The sequence below is a fragment of the Catharus ustulatus genome, chromosome 3 (assembly GCF_009819885.2).
Source record: "Catharus ustulatus isolate bCatUst1 chromosome 3, bCatUst1.pri.v2, whole genome shotgun sequence".
NCBI classification, from domain to species: domain Eukaryota; kingdom Metazoa; phylum Chordata; class Aves; order Passeriformes; family Turdidae; genus Catharus; species Catharus ustulatus.
The window spans coordinates 59,782,980-59,788,068 of record NC_046223.1 but is presented as its reverse complement, the minus strand read 5'-3'; the positions used below and the strand labels follow the sequence as shown (position 1 = coordinate 59,788,068).

The 5,089-nt window shown below is 47.4% G+C and overlaps 1 long non-coding RNA gene across 1 annotated transcript; it reads right to left on the bottom strand.

The window, feature by feature from the left end:
• Nucleotides 1–377: 377 nt before the first annotated feature.
• On the bottom strand, nucleotides 378–4,357 carry LOC116994611. The gene is made up of 2 exons (XR_004417530.1): nucleotides 4,311–4,357; nucleotides 378–828 (listed from the first exon to the last, which is right to left on the bottom strand). It is a non-coding gene; the product is annotated as an uncharacterized LOC116994611 (long non-coding RNA).
• Nucleotides 4,358–5,089: the final 732 nt, after the last annotated feature.

Genomic DNA, 5,089 nt, shown 5'->3' with positions numbered 1-5,089 from the left:
AGGAGAAGACTATCGAGGTACAATAGCTGTTACTGAATCAGGAAATACCTGTCAGCACTGGAGTTCTCAATCTCCACACAGTCACAGTCGCACTCCCGAAAACTACCCCTGCCGGTAGGTGAAACCCCTCTGTTATTCAGTGGCCATGAGAAATACCAAGTCTCAAAATTACTTCAGTTCTCTTCATCTATATTTCAAAGTTCTTCAGTTACAGCGGCTCTCATCACCTGCTGGATCTCATATTTTCAATTTTTTCATACATTTTTTTTATTGATTTCTTTGTTCTTGAATAGTGGTGTCTCCTCTTCTCACTTTCAAGCTCTGCTTGACTGACTTTTCCCCTCCTCATTTCATCCTTTTACTGTATGGTTGCTCAGATGAAACCATGTGGAGTACGAACCGTACAGTTACGATATTTGCTTGGGGCTAGATTATTGCATCCTAGATTCTTTCTGCTGTGCTACTCTTGACCTCAAAGTACTCCACACTCTTAATTCTTCTGTCAGTCAAGAAGGTGTCTGGTGTAGCACATCCAAAACACCAGTGAATTGCAATTATTCTTGTAACAGATGGCATCAGTAAATGAGAGCAGCAGGTACCTACCAGTAAATACAACTGTCAACCAGGCAGCAATCTTTTTGTTCATAACCTTTAATAGATTTCCATGAGAGACTTTGATCAGTCAAGTTTTCTGTTTTAGGGGCCTAGATGAAAACTACTGCAGAAATCCTGATGGTGAGAAGAGGCCATGGTGTTACACCACCAACCCAGCTGCCCGGTGGGAATATTGCAACATCCCTTCCTGTGACAGTACCAAGCCAGAGGCCCCTGGTAAGAACAGGAGACAAGTGGATTGAAGGGTCATCATGGTACATTTTGAAAACTCTTGTGTGACTCTGCTCAGTTGCATTGTTGCTGTCACTGTTGGCATTGCCCTGTCTAGTTGAAATCCTGGGTCTGATGTGTGGAGCCCAGCTGGTGTGTTCAGTCTGGTGGCTAAGTGCAAAAGGTTTTAAGTCAGCTACTGACTCAGACCAGGAAATACTGCAGTAACAGAAGTCTTGTCATCTTGCCCCAGCGGTGGTTACCTCAGCTGATATATTTTTTAATGTTCCATGGAAAAGTTAGATAGCTGTACATGCCAATTCCTTAAAAACAGAATCTGCAGCAAAAGCTGGAATAATTTAGGAGCACTCAACCAAGGATCTTGCACAAGATGTCAGAAGACTGATGGGTAGTTTGTAACTAGGAATGGTGTTGTAGAGGTTGAAAAACAAGTATGTAAAAAGTTATTAAGATAATTCCAGTTGCTGACAGCATCATCTGTTTAAATTTTTACCCCACTTTCATCCACCTTCCTGCCCACTATGTGTGATCACTCATATTTCTGTGCCTTTTATGCCAAAAATAGAACACGGTATGCTACAGTCTTTGGGACCCACAGCACATGTAAATGGCATAACTTTCAGAAATTTACTTCTATAATAGGAGCAAATGATAAAGAAGCTGATCAGCCAATTTTCCATGGTTTCTAATGCAAAATTGCCTGATTTCAACTGGGGAGTGTATATGAGAGCCAGGAAAAAAAGAACCAAGCTATTTTTCTAATGTTGTCTATCAAATTCCAGTTCTGATACTTATTACTTGAGGGTAAATAAAAAACAACATTACAGCAATTTAATTAGCTGTATTTCTGGGAGGTAGCCAAATAATCAGAACTGTAGCCCTCTAAACTTATTAAAAACCCAACAGTTTATTTAAATAATAATTAAACCATTTATGTTCAAGCCACTCTAATCACATTCCTCTCCTGACAGCATCATTGAGGAAGCCAGCTGATATTTTTCAATATAAAGGTTAGTATCTGCCAGCAAATCTAACTTCATTACAAATCTCTAAATATTTTTGTTTAGATAAAGCATTTGTCTTTTGTATAAAGCAGACAAGCAACTACGTGAAACTCCTTCCTTTAAAGAAAAAAATTGTTAGGCCCTCCTGGTTTTGGGGAAAAGCCTGCAAATGCGATCCAAACAAAGCAAATAACAATATTACACAGGTTTCTCTTTTCATCAAGAAAATTCAGACTATTCTACAAAAAGCTTTAATACAAGGAGCTGTTTTGTAAACAGTGGAACTAATGACGTGTAGGCTCCTGTGAAGATGTGATGTCCCCTTTAGAACTCTGGTCCCCATGTCCCCCACAGCCCACCAGGGAACAGCTCCAAGTTCTCCCTAAGTAACACCTCCTGTTAGACACCATAACTCACAGTCACTGCACACCCAGACTACAAAATTAAGCCATACAATAAACACTGCCAGGATGTGTGGTTGCATTATTCTCGCACCATTTTGGTCCAAGCCACCTAAGACTCACCAAGCTATGTCTGGATACAGTTCAGGAGTTATTTTGCATTACTATATATAGGCAGGTTGCATGCAGCTACTCTGATTTGAGGCTGAGAGAGCTGATTAGCAGTGAAGGGAGCAAACACAGCACCTGGTCTCAGCACTAAAGATCTCTCCTGGACACGCACATTTCAGCAGCACGGGAAAGAGCTGTGGCTGTACTTGGGCCCCAAGCATCTGCACCACCCTACCCTCCGGTCTCCCTCCTCTCTTGAACAGCCTTACTTGCACAGGCCTGTGACTTTCAGCTCATTTCGCACTCATTACTCACAGTGCTTTGGCATGCTAGCTATCCATACTAAAGCAAATTAAGGAAAAAAAGGCAAAGTGTTCCGGTTGGTTTGGGATTACAGAGGAACTGAGCAGTCAGACGCCAAGGGTACTTCATTTACTTCATGTCTTCAGCATTTATACTAAGCATCCAACTACCTAAAGATATTTCAAAGGAGCAAGGGTGGCTGAAAACAAGTGGAACATCAGGCTTCATTCATTTCTCATCTTTTAGATCATAGAGGGAAATCTTGTGTTTTACAAGCAGGTTTTTAATTAAGCTACATGTAGGAATCATCTTCTGAGATGTGGAAGAGCTTCAGCTCAGAATTATACAGCAAAATCACACTGAGATGAATCTGTTCCTCTTCACTATTGACAAATTTGACATCAAAAACCAATCTAGTTTTATTAATGAAAATTCAGTATTTAAGTCCAGAAACGGACAGAAACTGACAGACCAGGCAAACCCCTACATAAAAACTAATGAAAGTGCAGTACCATGTTTTTCACAAGTTTTCTACCACTTCAGATGTGCCAATAGAAAACTTACATTCACAATAATTGAAAAAAGAGATGCTATAAAATGCTGCTGCTAGCCACGGTTTTCTAGTAGTAACATATCAGAAAGCTTTTGCTTCATAGGAACTGTCAGGTTGGGGTTTTTACCCCAGAAATTTGGCACCTTTAGTCAAGAGACACTTTCAAACTGACTCTGACGGCAAAATTACAGACTTCAGCTCTATGTAAGGAAATACAGAAGACTTATATTGTTTATTAAGTTTTAAGTTTATGCTTTATCTTACACGCTAATTATGAAAATGTGTTCTCAGCAAGAGACCACCCTAAGTACTTTAATTTCCGATGTGACATTTTGCTTTGCTGGAAGAACAGCGGTAGATTTAAAAGATATAAAGGGACATTCCGACCACACACCACAACTGGACTAACCGACGGAATTATCCAGCGAGAATGCGATGCGCATCCAGATGCGCATTCCGCTGCGAGGGAGGAATCCCCGCTTTGGAGCCCGAGGTGCCAGGCGTGGGAAGCACTCACTGTGTGTTCACTACAGCTGCCCACGCACGTCACCCCAGCCAACCACAGAGCTCGTCAACAGCGGGGGGGGCAAACAACTCCGATCTGGGGATTAGGGCTTCCCGCGGCACCGGGACCAGGCAGCGACGGCCGCCCTAGGCCGCCGGTTCCGCCTGCCCGACAGAGAGAGTCGCTGCGGGACTGCTCGGGGCACCGGGCTCGCCGGCTGCGCTCCCGCTCCCGCTCCCTCCCGGAGCGCGCCGCGCCCGCCCGCGCACCCGGCCCGCGCTGGCCGCAGCCCGGCCCCACCACGCTCCCGCTGCCGCCCCCGCTCCCGAGCCCAGTCCCGATCCCGCTCCCCGCCCGCGCGCGACAACGGCCGCGGTCCCGGCGCGGCCCCCGGGCGGCTGCGGCCGTGCCCAGCCCCAGGCTGAGCCCCCCGCCCCGGGGCGGGAAGGGGAGCCGGGGAGGGAACAGCGCCGGGGAGGCGTTACCCAGCGCTACCCGCCCCCGGCGCACCGGGACGAGCCGCCGCACACGCCCGGCGGGGCCCGGCCCGGGGCGCGGCCCCGCTCCCCGCCGAGGGCATCACTCACGTCGGCCGCGTCCTCTCCCGTGGCGGCCGCGACGTGGCCCGGCGGCTGCTGCGGCCGCCCCGCCTCCCCCCCTGCCCTCCGCTGTGGGCTCTTCCTCGCCCCGCTCCCCCCTCCGCAGCGCCGCGCGGGTGGTTCCGCCCAAAACAATCCCGGCTCCCAAGGAAACGGCGCAGGCGCGCAGGGAGGCGCGGAGTGAGCGAAAATAATTTAATTATTTAATTAATTAATTGAAAAAATAAAAAAACGGTGAAAAGCATTAGAAATGGGAACCCTCCAACGGGTGCCTTATGGTCTACTGGAAAAAAATAAAGTGTGGAAAGCACATGGTAGCTCTCAGAGTTCAGGCTAACGAAAGTTGGTTGCGAAACAATAAAGGCGCCGGGACATGGGCGCTGTTGGGCTCGGGATGCAAGTGACAACAAGGGCTTGGGATGCAAGTGACAACAAGGGCTTGGGATGCAAGTGACAATTCCTTGGGATGCAAGTGACAACAGGGGCTTGCGATGCAAGTGACAACTGCTTGGGATGCAAGTGACAACAAGGGCTTGGGATGCAAGTGAGAACAGCTTGGGATGCAAGTGACAACAGGGGCTTGGGATGCAAGCGACAACAAGGGCTTGGGATGCAAGTGACAACAAGGGCTTGCGATGCAAGTGACAACTGCTTGGGATGCAAGTGACAACAAGGGCTTGGGATGCAAGTGAGAACAGCTTGGGATGCAAGTGACAACAGGGGCTTGGGATGCAAGTGACAACAAGGGCTTGGGATGCAAGTGACAA